We start from the raw sequence: 23,573 nt of genomic DNA, 5'->3' as shown, positions 1-23,573 counted from the left end.
TGCAACATACAAATAAGTTTATAAATCAATCTCTATATATGTATACAAATTGGCTTAAGGCTGTTTCAGATTCTTATATGCATATGAAGAATGCATTTGTTAGTATGTAAACTTTGTTAGTATGTAAAAGTATGTAAACTTTGCTTCAGCTTTAAAATATTTTTTTGAGTTTTGAAATAACTCTAGAATTTAGAAGATTTTAAACGTATCTATATGTATAAAATTTTAACTCTTATTTTCACTTTTACTTTTACTTTGTTTAATCTCAAAGCAACAATAACCAGATTAATGGAACCTTTTTGTTTTCCAAATTTTTTAAATGCTTAAAATTTTATTAACAAAATATATCTCGCAGCGAAATGTGATGGGCTTGTTGCTGCCAAAATCATAAAAACAAAATATTTCAACAAGAATTCCCACACATTGATCCTGTAACATATGCCTATGCAGATTCATTCGTTACATAAATGAACAAAACTAAAAAAGTTTTGTTGTTCACGAAAATTTTTTAAAAAAGGCTTCCATAGCCTTGGGTTAACTAAAAATTTTTCTCAGAAAAATCTTGTAATATTAAAAACAAATTTTTGGTTGAATTTTTCATTTTAATAATTTTAAATATGCAATATTTTGGAGGTTTAAATATTTTATGTTACTTTCATGCGAATTTGGTTTTTTAGTTAGTTGGTTATTATAATTTTAATTTGAAAGGAAATAGTAACCATAAACAGATGGAAAAAGATAATTTCAACGACCTATGCATGACATATTTAATTTTTGAATGTTTTTATTCCTTGAAATTTTTCATAGAAATAAATTTTTTTATTTCAAATAAAGAATTTCTGATAAAGGCTCATAATTCACACGTTCGAAGAAGTGGGATAGTAATTAACCAGAATAGAATTTTATTGTATGTTTCATTACTAAGTTATTAAATAATTAATAACAAAGTCTTATAAGAGGTTTCTTTCATAAAATATTAAAAAGTTTGCGTTTACTTACAAAAAACGGCACTTTACACATGTTGCAATTGAAGTTTTCACTTACCTAGAAAGAAAAACAAAAAATATAAAATTAATTGAATTTCGTCAAAGCTCTCTATCTAAATTTTTATTAAAATATTTCGTCGAATTAAATTTTTCTAAATTAAATTTAAACTATATTTTCACATAAGAAACAAAAACATTATAGAAAGAAATTTTTTTCGTAATTTCAACATTATGCGAAAATAGCATTCATTTCAATAAGATTTTTCATATATTCAGACGAAATATTGAGAACTTAAATTCAAAATTTAATAAGCCTTTAAGAACTTTTGCATTTTTAGATTTTGATTTAAGATTTTAAGTATGGAAATTTTTCCCAAAATAACTTTTATTACCACAACTCACACACATCTAAATTTACGTTTATTAATACAATTGCTGCATCTAGACAAAAGTAGCTAGGTTATATTACAACTATATATTTTAATTAAATTACAGGCTTAATTTGTAGGCCATAGGTAATAAGCTTAATATTAGTTATTAATTAGGTTTTAAATATTATTTTCAACTTAGAATTTAGAAAAGAAATAAAATCGAATTTAAACCTTAATATTTTTACATATCCGGCTAACTATTTGGTATTTTATATTTTCCTTTATTTTCTGTTTGTATAGAAAATTTTTATTTTAAAGATTTGCATGCATGTGTGTATTCTCCCACAAATCCTTTTTACCGCAAATTCTCTATTGGGTTTAGGTTTAAACCCAAAAACTCCAAAAATATTTTTAAAATTTTGTGTAAACCATTCTACCTATATAACTTATAATGTATTATAAGTTATAACATAAAATACGAATTATATGTATAGCTGTGTACATACTTACTTGTATGGTATTATAGTATATTATAGCCTATATTCATTTAATTTAGGGAAAATCTAAAACAAACTTTTACACATTCAGTTTTCATATACATTATGATAATATTATAATGTACATCCTTTTTTCCATTTTACACTCTAATGCACATTCTAAATGCCTAAGTATTCCATTCAAATCCATCTTATTCGTATATGAAAATAATGAAAAAAATCTCTCCATTCTATTTTCAAATGGAAATTATCGAACACAATTATTTTGAACTCTACTTAGCACATTAAATGTAATAACTTCTATATGTATATATGTATATGTATAAAAATAATTTAAATATTAAATGAAATTTTAAATAAAAGGTAGCTTAGAATACAAAAACTTTTTTGTTCATATCTTAAAAATTAATAAAATTAAATAAATTAAATAATTGAAATTAAATTAATAAATTTTTGATAAGTTTAAAATGCATAAGAACTTTAAAATTTACTTAAATTATCCATTCGGCAAAATATTTTTAGTCCCCATTTAAAATTGTAATAAAGTGAAAAATTAAAATGGCTTAATCATTACAAGTTGGCATCATAATGGCTAACTAATTACAAGTTCAAATCATAAAGTTGCAATTTATATAAAATCGATTTCTGTTGATCATTGCTAAATGATTAATTAATTTAGTAAAACCCATTTTTTCGAATCTGAAGAAAACTAATGAGAGGCTAGCAAAATGTCTAAACAAGTTACAAAATTAACTTTGGTCTCTAGCAAAATTGAATATTGAACATTGTACAAGAGGTTTAAACCAAAAAAAATATCTGTATCAAATTCCAAATCTCTAGCTCTTTGCCTTCTCAAATAAGTGTTGAACAGCAGACAATCGATATAGAACTTGGCATGGAAAAATCTCCCATAATGTAAATACATGCACATAATTGCAGACTCTTTTTTTCGGTGTTTTACATGCATATTGAAATAATGCATGTACTCTTTATATAAATGTCATTGAATTGCAATATACAAATATAACTGAATTGCAGTGTGAAACTTGCAGTCATAATGTATTTATACACAATGAGTTACAAATTGTTAAAAGGTTTAGAAATAAAGAGTTACTCTAATTTCGAAGCCATTGATGATTGCATTTAAGAAAAGTAATGGGTAATAATACGACCAACTATGAAAAAAGCCAAAAAAAATTTAGCTGTCTCATCTTTCTGTCCCCGAAAGATTATAGCAGGTACAGGTTAATTCTGTATAATAAATTAGTATTTCAGCTCAAATATATTTGATTTGTTATATTTCAATTGTTAAACCAGAGATATACTCTGATAAATGTGCTTACTGTTGCGGTTTGTATTAAAAGACAAACTCCGGAATCTTGCAAATGGAGATACTTAAAAGTTTCCATTCGGGCAGATTATTTTAAGGCAGTGGAACTATATTTAAGTATTTTAAAATAAATTAGCATTATTGTAAATTATGTGATTCAGTGCTAAAGATCATATTGAGTTATTCGTGTTTTTTTATCAGATTTTTATGTTCACCCCCTGGGCTTTTTTTTCCAATTCTCTAAATCAGATTAAATTTTAAATTAAAATGGTTATTAATTTTAATTGAACGAGTTTAGTGTTGCTTCTCTCTTGAGAAGGAGGAGACTTTTTTCGATAAACATGAATGTATTATTAGGATTGCTTTAATTACTCAGAAGCATATTTATTAACGCATGTTGTGTATTAAAATCAATTGTATATTTTCTAATTTTGTGATACTTCAAAGCTAAATATCCTTATTTGAGTGATACTTTAATGCTGAAGTGCCTTTCATCGCAGCTTTGTTTCAATTCGCATATGAAAATTTTAAGTGAAAATGATTTTTAATATTAATTGGAACTGACAAATTACATATATGCATACTAATTTAAAATTTATTTTAATAATTTCCTAAAAATACTGTAAAAAGTTTCTGAGATCATTCTTTTGATGAACAGATATAAAATGAAAAACTTTTAAAACTTTTCTTTTGAACTTCCTTTTTTTTCGGTTTTTTAAACACACATGTGTACACAATTTGTTTTTAAAACAGAGCATGCATAATTTGTGATATTTTAAAATACATAAATTTTTTTAAATATAACTTCAGCATGTAAACATTTATAAGTATGTAAGCATATATTCAACGCGTAATACATAATATACACCTACATATGTATGTAACCATGAACACAATATTTATAAAAATTTAATTCAAATGCCTTAAGTAAATCCACATTTTATTTTTGTGTGAAAATTACAAAGGACTATCTTACAGTTAAGTTTGTAGAATAATCGAATTTCAATAAATAAAATTGAAAAGTTTGTAAAAAGTATCATAGTAGAAAATTGTTTTAAAATTTTAATGCTAAACAGTGGTTTTATCATAGTTTGACGGTTTTTATGGACTAATAACTTTTTGTAAGGATTCTTGTTAATATCTTAGTAGCACTCTTGTAGAACTGTTAGCAGAGTTTAATCTATTGACATCTGCGCCATTTACATGTTTTAGCGACAGCTCAAGACTTTCTTTGCTAAACCTATTCAAGACGCTTGATAGTCCGTTTCTCAATTAACAAATCCTAGTTTTTAGAAAGCTTTCTTACTCCTTACTTTCAGACAAAAACACTGTCAAAAATATGTTTTGGAGAAATGAAACGCCATTTCAAGAAAAAAAAAAATGAATACATACACATATACATATTTAGAAAACATCGAAATAATTCTTCGGAAATACTTTTTAAAAAAATATTTTTTTTATATTAAAGTTCATTAGTGCTTTCTTCGTGCAATAAGCACTTTGCTGAATGATGATTTTTCTAAGTTCATTAGTTTGTTTTTCTTAATTAATTTTGAATTTCTTATAGTTTCATTTCCAAGTGCAATTCTGTATAGTCTGCAGAAATTTTTTTAGATGAAACTTTAAAAATATTTAATTCAAACAAACCTAAAACTTAATGCTCGAAATAGATTTATAAACTAAGTGAGTTTTACTAACGGCATTAAAAAATAAATAGATTAATAAGAAATTACTTTCTCGATTTCTATGTAGTCAGCCTTTTGTATTACATTTCTAATACATTTATAATACGTATACGTATATTTTACTCTTGTGGTGTCTATCAATTCGTACATGTATGAACATATAATATGAACATATGTATATCATTTAAAATGACTGCAAAAATATCCCATTATGATTATTATTCTACAATTTCCATTTACATAAACATAGGTAAATGTGTTTAGATAAAAATATGAGTGTATCTAACAGGTGCTTAGTTCTTATAAAATATATGATTATTATATAATAACAAATATTTTAAATAATATTAAAATAGGATTTACTTTTTTCAGTTCAGTGAAAAATTAAAAAAAGCACAGGAGTCAAAATATCAGAAAATCAGGAAAAGAGCAAAAATTAGGAAATAAATTTTATGAATTCATGTGGTATGTATTTTTCAAGTAAATATTTTTTTCATCTACATTCATATATGCACATACGATGCCATGAATCAAATTCATATGAAATATAATCCAAGATATACTCGTTTTCGAGCTATCAGATTTCACTTTTTCAATTTCAGTATCATAGAATAAAAACTGTATTGTCTGAAAATTATGAATTATTTTTCAGTTTAAAAAATATTGGAATAAAAATTTTGTGACAATTTTAATTTAATAATTGAAAAGAATTGTTTGTATTCATTTTGCATGTAGATAATATAAACTAATTTTTTAATTCTAACTCATAAATAGAGAGTATTATAAAAGAAAACTTTAGTTAATCCTTACGACGGAAATTCATTTAACGCAACTATGATTAAAACATTCATATAATGAGCCTATACCTAGACAAAATATGCAGATAAGAAATAATAATGTGTATAATAATAAAAATGTGCAGATAAGACTTTATTAAAAGCATACTTAAAAATTATACACCAGTTTAAAAATTAATGAAAAAACTTATGAGAGCAAAATTTTCAAAAAGTCAAAAATAACGTAGTTCAACCGGATCTTGCTGACGTATTTTAAAACAAATTTTTCTAATATGTGCGCAACAAAACTTAAAGGAAAAATATTTTATGTATAATATGTAATGCATTTAAAACTGCTGTAATTTAATTTACAATACGAGTCACTGACACAAAGGAATTATGTATTTATTTTATGTACTTATTCACTTATGTATTTAAAAGTTTTATGAAAACTTTCAGGATTCAAAACAGAATGTTAAATATTAAATTGAAATGAAATTTTTAGTGCGCTTTTTAAAATAAATTTGTATAAAAAGGAAACTAAGAATAACTAAAAATTTAGAAAGAAGCACATGTTCTAATGAAAGTTTCAAATCCTACGAATTGACATATTTAATGTGACTAAACATAATATGCATCAACGTAAAAGTCACGATACAAAAACCTGTTTGAGCTAAGTACATATATGTATCCATTTGTGGAAGGTACCATTACTTTATCTATACTGTAATTATAATAATATTGTAATTATTTTATAATTCCAACTTTTTTTTTGACCATAAGGAAGTAAGTAATGGAGCCCCGGAAAGAAAAAGTTCTATTTTTTATTCCTTTCGTCGGCTTCGGTGCTGCCTTACCAAATAATTAGCCCAGATTTGAAACTTATGGAAGTTTGTTTTTAATAATTGAACTTCTGTTACAAATACTTTTATTTTTCTCTCACGAATTCGGAACATTAATACAATTAGTTTGAATAAACAAAATAATGTAACTTTTACTTCCTAATACTACAGGTCTATACATGCTTTAGAATATTTCTATTATAAAACTTTGAAATAGAATTGTGCATTTTAAGTAACATGAGGCATACACATACTTACACGTACGTAAATATAGAAAACATTAATTAAAATTTTCTTTGTAGTTTTATACGTTAAAAGGAAAATATGCGAATGTTTGCAATATTAACATATCGGGACCACTTTTAAGCGTTACATCGGTTTTCTTCTTTTAAAACCGACTACTGTTTCCAACTATAAGACAAGAAATATCTAAGCTACTATAAATTCTAATACTTTTTGTACTGATACCATAAATAATCATTATTATATAAATAAATGCTTTTTAATGATGTATAAAAAATATTATTTGTAATTTTGTAGGCATAAACTTTTGATCTTAATTGAATTCTTAAAAATTCACAATTAAAAATGTGTTTATAAATTTTTGGTGAAAATAATGGAAAATATCTTTTAATGCGGAAAAAATGCTAATTTGCTGATTTAATTAAAAAAATTATTCTTCCTTCCAAAAATTGTTTTTTGTTTTATTTAAAAATTATTTCAATAGCAATAAAACAATATAAAATAAAGTTGTCAGAATTATTAATTTATAAAATAAAAATTGAGATAATTAAATCACAAGAGAAAGAGACAGATATCATAAAGCAAATTTAAATAGAGTTGAAAGAAGGAAAGAATTATTTAGAAAGTGATAAGTGCAAAAACTCAAAATTCACTCACAGAAAATTCATTTGAGTGGAAAAAAATAAAAAAACAAAGAATAATAATATGAAAAACTGAAAAAATCTTGAAAATTTGATTAATTCAGAAGCATAATTCCCATTTTGAAAATACATCATACATACATACATACATACATTATATACATAAGTTTATGTGTATGTCCTTAATTATATTTGTCTTTAAGTTTAGTAATCGTTAAAATAAAATAGAAATGAAAATTATATTGCTAAGTTTTAGGGAGACTTTCATTTAAATGTGAGGGTGAATGTAACAATTTAATTGACGTTATCGCAGTTTTGGAATATTCGCATCATCCAAATACAGAAACATAAATTACATTTTTGAGTTTCAAAAACTTCATATCATATTTATTAAGCAACATTGACAATGCAAAACTTTTTTAAGTTTTACGAAAATTTTCATTTTTCATTTGCAGCTAACATTTTGCATATTGGCATAGCTAGTTATGATTTTATTCACTACATATTTATTGGAATATAAGCACATGTAGAACACTTATGTAGAACACTTTATTTTATTTTATTCTCGATATACCATGTAGTTAGGTACAAAAACTAATATTTATTTTGAAATTATATTTCATATGATTTCAACTATTATACATATCTATATTTTTTGAATGTTCGCACTTTAACAAAATTTTGTTACTGATTGTAGAATTGTCCGATTGACTTATTTGGATATGAAACAAATATGACTTTGTTAGAAGTACTTCTTCTTTCCGTACGAACATAAGAATGTACAAATTTACGATTCCATCTAACCTTGAAAAACAGCGATCATCCTATTTAAATTGGTTGTAAGCAAAATGGTGGTTCTAGTGGCTACCATACAACTTCAAATATTTTATCATTATTTTAGAAAATATCCCATTTGCATAAACAACTATAGATGATATAAAGCAATTTTCCAATTATTTTGAAACCCTCAGAATAATTTTTTATTTCCATTTTATTATAGTTTTAATGAATTGAAGTTATATTCTAACAGTTTAGTTATAATAAATTTTTTAACAAAAATTACTCACAAAAATGTCTTATTTTGGCGGTGTGGTCCTTCACCTTCAAAGAAGTTAACCCCTTCAAAATCGATTTTAGTTAAACAATTTTTGTGACTTCGAATATTTTTAATTATTTCTATGTGAGTATGTCCATTTTATGGGTTAAGATAACAAATAAAATTTTCTTGTAAATTTTAAAAAGGTACGGTCAATGTTATCTTACTAATATGTCAATTATTCTTCGCTAACAAATTTCATTCGCAATTATGAACAATTATTGCAAAATGCATTACTGTCGAAATATCTAAAAATAAAACCTAAAACTCAAATACAGAGTACAATTAGAAGTTTTCGCTGTGAAGATTTAAGAATATAAAATATAAATTCAGTTTCGTCATTTAAAAAAGTAAAATTGTTTGCTACACAGGCGCAACCTTTTAACTGCAACAAAAAAACATATTTTATATATTGGTTAAAAAAATTGGAAATAACTATAGAAACAATAATTTTTAAAAATGTATTAAAAAGGAAACACTTTTATTTTTCACTTTTATTTCCATTCCTAATATTGGACGTCACTTGTTTACCTAATTTCAAACCAACAAAAAAAAAATCAATTCAATTGAAAAAGGTTAAAAGCAGCAACGAAAAAAGTACTAACTATACGATTTCTTAGTATATGAATTTGTATGTATGTATGAACGAAAAGTAATAAGAATAACAGTAACTGAACCAAAACAAAGAAATTCAAACAAAATTGAAATGGAAAATTTAATATTATTTCTTTATTTTCACTCTTATTTTTTTCAACTTTTATATACATACATATGTAGGTATGTATATAATATTAAAAATAATTTAAAATTCAATAAACAAAGGGAATCAAAAATGCATAAAAACAGCGTGCCATATTTCTAAGTTTTTAAAGAATAAATGTTTCTTAAATGCCTAACATATGCACATGTAAAATTCGAATTGCTTTGAACTAGGCAAAGTAATTGTTAAAATTTTTTTTCGCTTTAAATTTACTGATAAATAATCAATCAATCTATTTATTGCAATACAGTAAAAATAGACCAAATCAAAAAAAATTTGAATCGAATGGAACAAGTTAAAGATGCAAATTTTCCTTCAATAACTAAAAATGCCTTTTTAGCACTTTTCCAAAAACATTTTTGAAAAAAAGTGGTTATTAGTTTAACTCTGTCCGTCTGTCCGTGTGTCTGTTTAAAAAACTTTTAAACTCTTGAAGATAGAAATCTGAAATTTCGTATGTACATACATAGATCTTTACCAGAATCTTATTTCCGTAGAAGAAAATTTTTCCTACCTCCCCACTCTAAAAGTTATACCACCCAAAACCTTAAAAATTTAATTTTTTAACTATTTATTACAGCGGGACTATGCGCCAATGCAGAAAGCAGTACCTGGCTTCTTCTATCGCAGCATATCATATTTGAACATTAAAAAAGAACATAATAGCCATTAAAATTTACCATAATCTATCCGTTTTTTCCAAATTTTTAATGCCGTTTCTCTTCTAGACCCCAAGTTGCAGAAGTCTTAAATTTTAACAGCTTTTAGAAAAATTTTTCGCACCTCCACTACCTCTCAAGTTATTGCCTCTGGAAATTTGTAAAATTTGAATATTTGACACCTTATATTTCCGAAACTGCAACCTTTTTAAAATTTCTATAAATGCAGAATGCCATTTCATTAAAAAATATATTTATTTTCTTAACTCATGCAATTAACCCTTAAAATCTAGCATTATGTTAACGCCTCTTTCAATTTTTTTTACTCTACTTCAAGGCTCCATAAATTGTTCATCCTGAAAATATGCAATCCTAAAAATATATTCGTATATGAATGAAAGTAATTGTCACTAATTGTTGAAAGAAAGAGTGCTACATTACAAACCATTTTTGTGACTCATTTTATTAATATAACATAATAGATTATAAATATTGCATACTTCATGTTAAGATTCTCTATTAGATAATAGTAAAGTAATAGAATAAAGCAACAATGTGACTACAATTGAATTAAAGTTCGGGAAGTTGGGAGGGCATAGCGAACAATTTCTTTTAAAAAACAAAATTCCTGCGATCTGCTATTTAAGCAGATAAAGTAAATTAAAAGTATAGAAACATGACTAACTTCAAATTAAAATTCAATTAATAATAATGAAATATTCATAATGTAATAATTAAAATGTAGACAGATTGTTTTTATAGTCCGTTAATTCCAAAATCGTAAATAAATTTAATTGATTACTTATTTAACTAACTGTTGGTAATTATTAACAATGAATTTATTTATTATGTAGAATTAAATTAAATTAAATTTAATAATTTAATTATTACAAACAATTAAAAAATGCTTTTTACTTCTTAATTGTCTTAAATAATTATTAATACAGTATTATAAATTTTATGTAGATTTACTGGATTCCAATAAAAATTTTAAATCAAAACACTTCATTTGGGAACAGAATTTCCAACTTCGGTTTTTTTGTGACTAAAAATTTTAAAGTATCTGATTTTTTATAATTTTTAATTCCTTAAATTTTTAAATTCAATTTTCATTTCTATATACACAATATATTTATTCATTTTTTGATGACAATAATAAACTTTTCCTATATAATAATTTAAGCCCTGACGATGAATATAATATAAATATCTTAACATTAACATGTTTTCTAAGAAGAAATCTGCACAAACTTAACAACAAAGTTTGATAAATTAGATTTTTTCAAATTTCCCATTTTTTGAGTATTCGCATTTTTTATTTTAACTATCCGTTAATATTTTATTCACTCTATCACTGAATAGATATATATGTAGATATACTAAATGAAAATCAAGATGTGTACCTTTTTCCGAAAAATTTTAATGTTGTGTTTTTCTTTGGAAGTTATTGTATAAAATTTAGTTTTTAAATAGTGAAAAAAATATTTAAAAATTATGAATAAAAACAAAAACTTAATTTGATAAAAAATTCAAGAACAAAGGCAACTCAAAGGTGGAAAAAATAAGAATATGAAACTCATAAAAAAAAATGAAAAATAAAAAGGTAAAAAAAATATCAGCAAATATACCGAAAGATGCAATCGACTTCTTTCATTACTTATCTTTTTTTTTGTAATTTTGTTTTAATTTTAACTAGTTTAACTTACCGAAAACGCTTTAAGAAAAACCAAACACTGAATAATCCCCTCCATAGTATCACCGGTTAAACAAAATGTTCCAGTTAAATGACGACCTTTACGACCAACAGCCGTAGCTAATGACGCATGAACTAGGGCACGTTGGTTTCCTTTAGTAGCAGTTGTTAAAGCACGTGGCAAAGGTGCCGCACGCATTAACCTTTCAAGCGAGTCCATTGCGTTTTTATTACAAAAATATATAGAAATTGTAATCAATTTTAATGTTATTTTTTTTTTTTTATTTTTTTTATTTAATTTTCGTTTTAGAACCTACTCATTAATTTTTTTCTTTTTCAAATTCTTTTTAAATTTTTTATATGATTTTTTTTTCGTATTTTTTTCCTTTTTTTAATATTTTATTCACACAAGATTCATTTTTTTTCTCATTCAATAATATTGGGTTGTTTTACATTATTCTTTTATTTTTTTAAATAATAATTTTTAATTTCTATCATTTATTTCGGAATATTTTATTTCCACTCCATCACTTTTAACGCTATTTACTTTGCTGTGTTTTGGTTATGTTAAATTTTTTATGTGTTTTTTTTTTTTATTAAATTCTCAGGGTCATTTGAATGTGCATTAAAAAACAATTCAATTAATTTTTTTCTTTTAATATTATTTTTTGTTTTTGTTTTTATTTCTGTAAAATATTATTTAAATTTATTATTGTAATTTTATTTTATTGAAAGAGATGATAGAAAAAAAGGTCGTTTTTTCTTTGCCTTTCGCTTTCTCTCTCTACTTCCTTATTTTATTTTTTTTTAATAAAAACAAAAAATCATTATTTATTGGAAATTGACAATTATTGAATATTTTATTTTTCGAAGCGTTCTACTAACAATTTAATCCGATTTTTTTTTTGGTATATTTAAAAAAGAAAAAAAATAGAAATTGATAGGGTAAAATTTGTACAAATAAATTAAAAAAATTATAAATATAATAAAATTAATATAAGCTTAAAATATATTATTTAAATTTAAAATTAATTTTTAAGCTTGTGTTTACATTTTATGTTTTTCAAAAAAAATACTAATAAATATTCAGTATTTGTGTACATGTTCTGTTTTACAATGGTTCCTTGGGTTCCATATTGCAATATAGCAGTTTTTAAATTAGATTGAGCTTAGAAATAAATTGATAAATTCAATTTCATCGTAAATTTCTGAATAGAATTTAAATACTGTATTACTACATTATGGAACTTAAGGATTATAACTACATAATAACAATTATAGCTAAATATAGTTCCTTTTCTACAATATAATGAGATTAAATAATTTTCACTAAGTACAGTAAAACACGCTTAAGTGGATTTCACGCTTAATTGCATCAAATTTTCGTGGCTTGTACTTTTTTCGATTTTTTCATATAAAAAAATTCGTTTAAGTGGAATTCGGATAAGTGCACAACACGCTTATCAGCACATACATATATTTTTTCCCTCATGTAATACTTAATATGTAAATTTATTCGGTTAACTGCACATGCCTGTTTTTATTTAGCATAAATGTCAAAAATGAAAAACTACACTCTCAACTACAAAATAAGAAAAGCAACACTATGTAGCTACACAAAATATTTTAGTTTCTGTCATTGTCAAATTTTGAGTGTTGAAAAATTAAAGTTTAGAACCAGTTTTTAATAAATTCAATTCTTTGACATCGGAGGTAATTTTTTAAGTCGAATTCGTATAAGTGGAAAACACGCTTTAGTGGACAAAATTTTCTTGGCTGATCGATTTCCACTTAACCGTGTTTTACTGTACATTCATTGAAAATTTTGTTTTAACAACTTAAATTGCTAATATACTCGTAATTTCTTTCTCAATTGAATAACTTTAATGCCAGTAACAGATGTTAGTACAATCAAATCTAATCAGCTTTTATTTTTTCTTTTCCAAATATAAAATTTAAAATATAAAATTCAAATCCAATATTCACAATTAATAAGAAAATTTATACCATCTAAGTCTGATTATGCTTAAAATTTTTAAATTAGAGAACCAGAAGTTACTTTTAGAATTAAAAAATAACAAATTAGTAAAAGAAACTTATCTTATTCAAACATCCGCAATTTGTATAACATTTAAACATATCTCATCTTAAAGCAAACACTACACAATTCAAGACACCAAATCACTGGTTTCATGTTCACTTTCAACTTGCTGCGACAATTTCTTAATTTTTAAAATTTCATTTAAGCTAATCTACAGTAAAACGGACATAAGTGTGTTTATTTCTACCAAATATTTATTAATATACATAATAACTGTTATACATAATTCATATGAAATGTTATACATTTTTAAAATGTAAGTATTTAAACTATTACATGATTATACATACATAATATCACAAAAAGGAAGAGATCATAAAAAATAAATGAAATTATTGAAATATAAATTAACAATAAGAGCAGTATATTTTCCACCCATGCAGAAAAAAGAAAAACTTTTAAGTAATCTAAACTTTAAAATTTACTTTAAAAAAAATAAAAAAAAATTTTTTTCATCTATTGATCCTTTTTCATTAATTTTCATTAAAACAATCATTGGAAATACACTTTTAAGTATCCTGTACGTGTTAAATATCAAAACGAATTAAAATCTTTCTTAATTTATTTTTACTTTTTACATTAAAATATCGCATAACATTTTAATATTTTTTCAACGATTCTCTCACTTTTCCTTCGATGTTCGGCTGGAAAACTTTTTTTTTTCTTTAAAGAAATAAAAATTTGAATTCGTTATCAGCACTCTTCTTTGCATAGTTTTTCTTAAGGTTTCCTTCCAAAAAAGAAAAACCATCATTATAAAATTTTATCACGATTTTAACGATTTCAACAAGGGTTTTTGGACTTCATATACTTACTATTATTACCTTTTAATATATATCTACATAATCGTCTATATATGAACAAGTATAATATATATATATATATCGTATATGAAGTAAAAGTTTGCGGAAGTTGTGCTTAATTTTTTTTCTTATAGGTATTATAAAAAGGTAAAAATTAAGGTTACATCAGCTTCAGGGCAATCAAATAGCTTGAAATCGTTTTATAATGGAAAAATATTTTTAAAGCAAACGTTCACGAAAATTTCCATTTCTTGGTAAAGGAAGAAGTATGAACTTCTTTTTTTATTATTGCGTTTTTCTTGAATTAAAAATAATATCATATACGTATATAAGTACCTTTTATAATGGGGTTTTATTTTCATGATTGAGATCGCCTGTAAATGTTAAGTAAAACAGATTATTTCCTTATTCTTAAATATTGGTAAAAGTAAAAAACAAAGTTTGAAAATTCAAAAAAGGGAAGAAGAACTTTGTTTGTATAAAGGTAAAAATCGTTTAATTATATGGAAAGGTTAGCTATTATCCTTATGGGCCTAATAATATCCTGATGGTACATTATGGTGTAATGTTGAAGAATAAAATGTAATATTTTTTTACTTTACTTTTCAACTTAAAAAATGACTTTATTATTTTATGAAAACAAAAAAAAAACTTTCGCTTTCTCCCTGCTCTGAGTCTTTTCAAAACATTAAATAAAATAAATATTAAAAATAAAAATCGGTTGCTTCACTTAATTTGTCAGTCTGTTCGCACCTTTGTTCACAGAATTCCTGTAAACTCGTTTAGTATAAATTAAAATTTCGACAACCCTATGCATGCTCTTATTTCAAAATTTATTTTCTATAAAATTCACAAGCTTCCAAAGAGTAATTTTAAAATTTCGAACAAGTTATTACTATTTCCTTCATGATTTTATCTAAGAAATGTGAAGTTTTTTAGTGTTTTAATAGAGAAAATCAATTGCTGATATGAAAAACACATGGTGGTTTTATGTGCCCAAATTTTATGGAAGCATAGTTATTAAACTTTACAAAATTTAATTTCATTTATTTCATTCGATTAGCAATATTATTTTAAAATTCATTCGCAATATAACTTAAAGAGAAATGTGCTACTTCAAAAACCATATATCTACTCTAGATTTCCTAATACTAGATAAGTTATTAAAGAGTTCTTCAAAAACTTTTTATAACATTTTGAAAAATTCTTTTTCAAAATATTTAGAAAGGTAAGGAAAAGTAGATTAAAATTTTAAAATATAAAGTAATAACAACAAAGTACATTTTATCATTTTTGCAGCTTATTTCATACTTATGAGAAACTTAGTACAATTTTGAAGGAGTTCATAAAAGCTTGACGAAATTTTTTCATACATACATTTTAATATTATACTACAATACAATTATTTTTTAATATTTTGATTATTAAAGTCCGGTGTTAATACTTAGGACTTTTTAACTCTTTATTTATAGGGAGTTTATGGAATATCTGTAATTTTTTCTTGAACCTTTACATATGAAAATGAAGAATTGACATTGACATAATTACATACAACGACACCGAAAGCGTTACTTAGTTTGTCTAAAATTTTAGCATATTAACTAAAAATCAAATTTCCTTTAAGAATGAAATTATTCTATTTTAGAAATTAAATCAAATTATTATAGTTACATTGTTATTAATTATATACATCAAATACTTTATTGCCATTTCTAGTTATAAGGATTAAATTAGCAAAATTTGTTTCTCCTAGCTTTAAAAATATTGCTAGAAGAATCCCATGTCATGTGGCCAGAGCATTAAAAATTGTAAATTTTATTCTGAATCTGGGAATACTGCTCTGAAACTATTATTTAAATTTTAAGAATCTTGAATTAGAAGACTTAAACTTGATTTAGTTTAAACTTATATTAGTGTTAATTCGAATTTGCCAAAAAAAAAACGTCAATGATTTTCCTTTAAAAAATGACCAACTCAAAATGAAATGTGTTCATTATTTCTTTGAATTTTAATGAAAAAGTAAAATCAATAAATTTTAAACCTTCCGAAAATCAAATAAATTTTCTTGAAAATTGGTTCAGCCAAAAGTGAATTAGCAAAACAAGTTGACACACTGACAGCAATTGACTAAACTATGGAACTCTTTTGCATTCCTACTGACAATTATATAACGTTCAATTTGGTGTAGAAATAAGTAACTCCCGCACAGTTTGAAATTTTCATGTAAAATAAAATCGCCTCCACGTCACGTAATTACACACTTGTTAAATTTTCTTTTGTGTGTAATCTTTTAAAAGAACCATATGTTCACTTATATCAACAAAATTTTTGTATATTTTTTCTATTTACTTGCTTCCCTTTTCTTTTAGAACCGCAAAAAAAAAATTCCCAAGTGGTTCTCACCATTAAATAAAATTTTGGTCCTATCTGCCTTGTTGAGTTGCCAAATCAATTTGACGATAAATAGCCAAGACGTGAATTTACTTTCTCCAAATCTTTTTATTCTATTTTGTTTCATTTAATTTTATTGCAATTCTCTAAAGGGACAAAATAATGTAATTGTTTTGACATCCACAATGGCGACAATGAAGAGAATTGAAACAAAACAGAATTTTTAATAAATCACGAACATAGAAAATCTCAGATTCCTTTATGAAAATCACATAAACTTGCAGATGTAGGACTTTTTTTTGTTTAATTTGAAAAAATTATTTTCCATGAGAAATAAAATGAGATCATTTGATCCCAATTCCAAGTTTAAATATAAAATTTGTTTATTAAAATGCAAAAAATCTTTCATCTGCACTTGGTATTCATGTCAAGTTTTATTACAAAAACATAATGGTTCCATTAGGCTTTGTTTTGACAGGTAAAGATGAAACATCATTGATATTTTTGTGAACTAAACCGAAGCATATTTCAAAATTTATTGGTTTGAGCGGTCTTGCACATAAGACTGCCCATTAAATTTTATTGCTACTTATTTGAGAATACTAAATATCCGAAGCCTGCTTTTCCACAAAAATTACAACAACATATGGGAAAAATATTCTCACTAATGTCTTGGCAACCCATTTTTGCCTCTGTTTACCAAACTTTACAATTAGTAGTTTAATTTTCACACACAAATGTTACTTGGTAAAAACATGAGATTTAAACAACTTTAAGGCAATTAGTTACAAATACTTTACTTTGCCGAAAAGAAGAACTTAATATTTTCTTTCCTTCATAATTTCCTATCTTTCAGAATAAACAGAATTTTATTTCCGGCTGATTTAAAGAAAAATCAAATATTTTCCAAGAAAAGTGTAATTTCATCGAAAATGTAAGCTTAACAACTAATACTCTCCTCTTTTAAGAAATAGTTTTTTAACAATTCGAATTGAGTGAGAAAAATTTGCTACCTCACAGTTCGTTTGATTCTACTTCCCTTTTTTTTTCAATTACAAACGAGAACAGTTAAATGTTTTCTTTAAATTACATTTTAATTTTGTTTTTCAATTTTAAAATATCCTTGAACTGAAAAAAATGATGTAAAAAAAACAAGTGCAAAAATCAAGGGATTTTAATGTTTCCATTGGGAATTTTATCACAGTTCGCCAAGAAGATGACCGACTAAGGAAATTCAATCAGGATTCATTTCTTAAGATTTTGTTTTTATTCTTTTAATTTAATTTCATTTTATTTCTCATAGCCTTTTCTTTATCTAGTTTTTTCCTATTAATCTAACAAAAAGTTAAGTACATTGAAGAAATCAATGGTTTATTGTGAGAAAAATAAAAATAATAGCGTCTTTTTATTTTTCATTCAAAGGAAAGAGAACTTATAGCCATATTATTTCTAAGGTGATTTCAAGATAGGATCAGGGAAGTAAAAAAGAATTAAATAAGGAACTAAGAAAACATAATCAATTTTTTATACTAAATATATAATAAGACAAAAAAAAAACAAAAAAAAAAAGAATTTTATTTGCAATTTTTTATAAAATTTAACACTTTTAGCTTGAACAATATTTGAAGTTCATATGCAATTATTTGAATTAAATTTTAGAACACCATAAGCAAAATAATGAAAATATTTTAATAATTCCCATTTATTCTTTTATTTTTTAATTCAGAAGGTTAAAGTTTAATTAAGAAAAGTCATATAGAGGTAAAGTTATAAGTAAGAGGTCTCTATAACTAGACTATAAATAATTCCACTAAATTAAAAATTGGTAATAAACTGTAACTCTAAATTTGAGTTTCTCGAATCACAAGCATTTAATTATTATTCAAAATGAATTTAACAAAAATTTTCCTTTGATTGTGTTCAAATTAAATGGATGCTTCAGCAATTTAAAATAGCTTACGCGCTACACAATGTTCGATGAACACATTCATAATTTTAGCACTTTTCCAAAAAAAATTTAAAAAAAGTGCCTATTAGTTACACTCTGTCCGTTCTTTCGCCCGCCCGTCTGTCCGTATGTCTGTTTACAAAACGTTTCACACTTGAAGATAGGAAGCTCAATACTAGAATACATAGATTTTACTAGAAACTTACTTCCGTAGAAGATAATTTTCATCTATCTCCCCCCTCTAAAAGTTATAATCCCTGAAAGACACAAAAAAACTATTTTTATGTCTTTGAGGCAATAAAGTTGTTTGGGGCTTTTTCTAGCACTGCATAGCATAACTAAATATTAAAAAAACAAAATGGCTACTAAAATTAACCGTTATCTTAAGCTCGTTTTTTTTTGCTTTTTTGATATTGTTTTTCTTTTAAACCGTACATTTTAGGAGTCTGAAATTTAAAAAGCTTTTCGATATTGATAAAAAGTTTATTTCATTAGAAGAAATTTTTTTCCATCACCAATCCTTCCCAAGTTTTCACCTATTGAAATTTGCAAAATTTGAATTTTTAGCACCTTATATTTCCGAAACTTCAAGCTTTTCCAAATTTCTATAAATGCATAAAGCTAACGATAAGTGCCGTGTCATCAAAAAAATGACCCAACTTTAACCCAACTTTATTTAAGTTTATATTGCTCAGTCTACGAAATTGAATTTCTTGTTGTAAGTTTTATTCTGCAAGCTTGTATTTGATCCGTTGTTGTAATGTTCATTTCAATAAAATTGTAGAATTTTAAAAATTCGGAAACACCCCCATTTATCTACGAATTATGTATAAATTAAAAATAATGTGTATAAACTGTATATTGTACAGTTTTCTAGATTCTGAAAAACAGGTTCTGAAGAATCGAAATATTCAGTTTCAACGTCGAATGTAAAAAAATTTAAAAAAAAAAAGAGCAAAATAGTACGCTAGCTATTAATTTACTTAATGATTATCTTAATAAGGCACACATTTGGTTAATCCTGTAGGGCAATTACTTAATAGGGTTTTGCATTGAACTTTCATTTTTCACAGAAACTTGTGTGCTTTTATTATTCAATGTTTAATAATTCTTAAGTTGTTTTATAAGCATTGTGAACGTGTTTTGAACTTAAAACAAAAATTGTATTCAGGTAGTTTTACCCTATATCGCAGATGATCTACCAAATTAAAACAATAAGAAACCGAATTATATGGAAAATTTTTAATGATGTCACTGCTTGCAGCTTAATGTACTAACCCCATTGTCAGATCTAGCTCCCACAACCTATTCTTCTTAGGTACCTTACTACAGATCATTAGAAGGACATAATGAAATAAAAAATTATACAATCAACTTTTAAATGAATGTTGAAAGCAAACAATGTAAAAATAAATTATCAAAAAAAAAAAATTAAACAGACTCACAAGTCCCATTATAATGTAAAATCTCAAAAATAGGAGAAAAAGCATAATACGAAAAATAAAAACAACAACAGAAAACTCTCAATACCTTACCTATTTTCTCTTATTTCTGAATGACCTACTATTTCAAATATAATCACCATTTTTCAATATTTTGGATTAAATTCATTTAATTACAATTTTTGTTTCTTTTTTTTCTATTTCTTTTTTTTTTGCCCATTTTAATATTTTCTATGTCAGGAATCTTTTCAGGATTAAGGTTTCAAAAAAAAATCTATTCGGGTTAAAAAGAGTTAAAAAAAGAGAAAAAAAAGAGATTACTTTTTTTCAAATTTCATTTTTGATTATTTTGTTATGCTCTAATTCCGACTTAGAGTAATTTTTCGTTTTTCAATCTCTTTTTAGTGAGTTTTTTTATTCTTTTTTTTTTTTTCTTCTTTTTTATGAAAAACTCAATTACACGCTTATTACTTTTGTCTTGTACGTGACAAAATTTCAGTTTACACAGATTTTTTTTCTCTCTGTTTTTTTTTTTCTAAATTAATTCATTCAAAGGATCAGACTTACTTTATGTACATAAATATTATTATATTCTCGTGAAAGGATAATATAATAAAAAGGATATGATTTATAGATTGGGTAAAAATTTCATTCGTATTCGTTTTTGGTTTTTGGTTTATTTTCGTTTTATTATTTTTGCTTTTTTTTTATTAAAATACCCGTGTCATTATAGTTTTTGAAAAAGGTTTTTTTCACTTGAAATTTTTGAATATTTTTTTTTTGTTTTTTTTCTTGTCTCATTTTTTTTTCGAAACAAGTAAAAAAAATTAAAGAATTTAAATGATTATTGCTAAATGAATATATCCTTTTCATATAAATTTGAATAATACACTTTATTAAAAGGATTTCATTTTTTCATAAGCAAATTTTATTTAGAAAATGAAACTACAGAACAAAAACAAAAAATGAAAACAGGAAAAAAACAAAGGCAAAAAAATTGAATTGTAATAAAAAGATTAAAAGGAAAGCATATCATTAGCAAAAATTATAGGGGTTTCAAATTTATTTAAATAAGATCCTTTTCAGTTTGTCCTTTTGATAATAAAAGAATTAATGTGACGTTATAGTTCATATTAATTAATTCTTTATTTTTGTTTTCCTTTATTGTAAAAATATAAAGAGGGTATAAAATTCCGTATATGTGCTCTATATTTAACATAATATTTTAAATTAGTGTACAAAGTTATAAATTTAAATTTGTTAAAAAAATGTTAAGTGTTAAAAATTATTATGACCTTTAAATTGATTGGGTATATAAACCGTTATAAAAATATAATAACCGAATGGTGAGTGTTATGTTAACGGTTTGCTGAATTCTAATTTTTTTAATGAATTTAAAAACTGTGTTATTAATTAAGTGTTTGCAGTACAATTAAATGTTATAGGACTATTGTGACAATTGCCTATATAAAAATTTTATTAACTAAAATAATTTTAATTTGCATACATTTAACATTTGAATGAATATTATTTACACAATGAAATCTATTTCAGTTCTAATTTGTATTCTTTTTAATTTGTTCGCAACTGGCACTGAATGTACAAGTGTTTAATTATTTAAAATGGAATAATTGTGTAATAATGATTTTATAATAAAAAAATTTAATCATAATTTGATTTTGTTTTATACGAGAGAGAGGTAATATGTTTTTTTTTAAACAAGCCCAAAAAACCCTTAATTTATTTAGGAGCAATATTTTTAATTAATTTGAATAACACTTATAAAATCTTAAAATTTGCTTCCTATCATCTTAATTAAAATTAGACTGGGTAAAGTTGAAATAATCCTGATAAATTTTTGCGGACAAAGTTGTCAATACGAAATTATAATGTCTTTTATATGATAACTTACATATGATATGATATGCTCAATAATTTCTGAGTTTTTGAAGTTGTATGTAATTTCTGATATTAACCATTCGTAAACATTCTATAATATGAAGTATATAAGATTTTAGTTGTCGATGTTGAGATAGACAGGAATCCAGGTAGCCATCGCAGAATTTGATGCTAACAAAAATATTTTGTATACAAGTGATAATTTACGGGTAGAAGAATAAACTTTCTATTGTATTGTATTCGAATACTATACACCACTTTGCGATTCTTACATAACACGTTTACGTTTCAAGAGAGTTCAACACTAACACAAAACAAATTATTTCCGTTTGTTTTGAAAATTATTTTTTATATATTGCATTTACTTAAATTTAAACGTGTTACAAAAACAACATGACTTTTTAAATATCTTCATTAAATTTAGTTCATTCTTTTATAAGGCTCATAAAATGGAAAATTGTTCTACGTTCCGACATTTATTTCACAAAAATAACCTCTTAAGAAATTTATTTTTTTTTTGTTTTGTTTTTATTTACTTTTTTTATTTCAATTTTGTTTTTAAAAAAAACACAATGTAACAAATTTTCTTTATTATTTTATTTTAAAATAAAACAAAATCTTATGAAGTGGCAGAAAAACTCATGCTTCACTTTTATTTCTATAGATACACCAACTATTGGCAATGCATACATATACTCGTATTATATAGAAAGTCAAAACTTCAGTTCTAGAAAAAAAACAAAAAGTCATGAAAAACAATCTCACTGTGTACATAAAGAAATACGAAAACGTAAAACAAACTAAAGGAATTTCAGTAAAATAGTCTTAAGAGTTTTTTTACTTATTTATGGTATTTGTTTTTGTTCTTATGGAAAACCTAAACATAAAAAACTTTTCCTTCAATTTTCCATTGACTTGTTTTGTTGAACTGCAAATTATATCATCAGTTTGTGAAGTGGAAGGCTTCAAGGCGAAATGTTGGTTATTTCAGTTCCTGATAGGATTATCCAAAAGACAAGAAGGAAAATCAAGATTGGTCCACAAAACCTTAGAAAATGCATTACATATGAAAATTGAAAAGGTTGTACAAATTTTATTTTTATTAAAATTTTAGTGTTTTGTTCTTTTTGAATTCAATTTGATACACGATTATAAAAATTATAATTTTAATTACTAATAATCTGTTTGATTTATTAGGTGCACAAAGAAACCCGGAAAAGATTTTCTTTTTACTTCTAATAATATACGTGTAAATTTGTCATATTAACATGCCAAATCTGAATTTTCTTCATATACATACGCAATTTTTGAACATCTAAAGTAATTGCCAGATACCTAAAAAAATTATCTAGAAAAATTAATTTACATTAATCCCAAATCCAAAATGCATTACTTTGAAAAGAAAACTTT

At 24.5% G+C, this 23,573-nt stretch overlaps 1 protein-coding gene across 4 annotated transcripts in view; it reads right to left on the bottom strand.

The window, feature by feature from the left end:
* Nucleotides 1-23,573, bottom strand: part of LOC129618639 (putative uncharacterized protein DDB_G0282129) — a 171,449-nt gene that overhangs the window by 63,443 nt on the left and 84,433 nt on the right. For 3 of the 4 annotated variants that reach the window (XM_055533502.1, XM_055533503.1, XM_055533500.1), the window contains exon 3: nt 11,593-12,265. The gene's annotated coding sequence lies outside the window, so the exon portion shown is untranslated. Of the gene's footprint in view, nt 1-784; nt 1,045-11,592; nt 12,266-23,573 lie in introns of those variants that run through there. The other variant, XM_055533501.1, reaches the window with a different exon arrangement.

This window comes from Condylostylus longicornis, unplaced genomic scaffold (assembly GCF_029603195.1).
Source record: "Condylostylus longicornis isolate FDR11 unplaced genomic scaffold, ASM2960319v2 ptg000010l, whole genome shotgun sequence".
NCBI lineage: Eukaryota > Metazoa > Arthropoda > Insecta > Diptera > Dolichopodidae > Condylostylus > Condylostylus longicornis.
The sequence above is the reverse complement of the archived record's forward strand: the minus strand, read 5'-3'. Positions and strand labels throughout refer to the sequence as shown.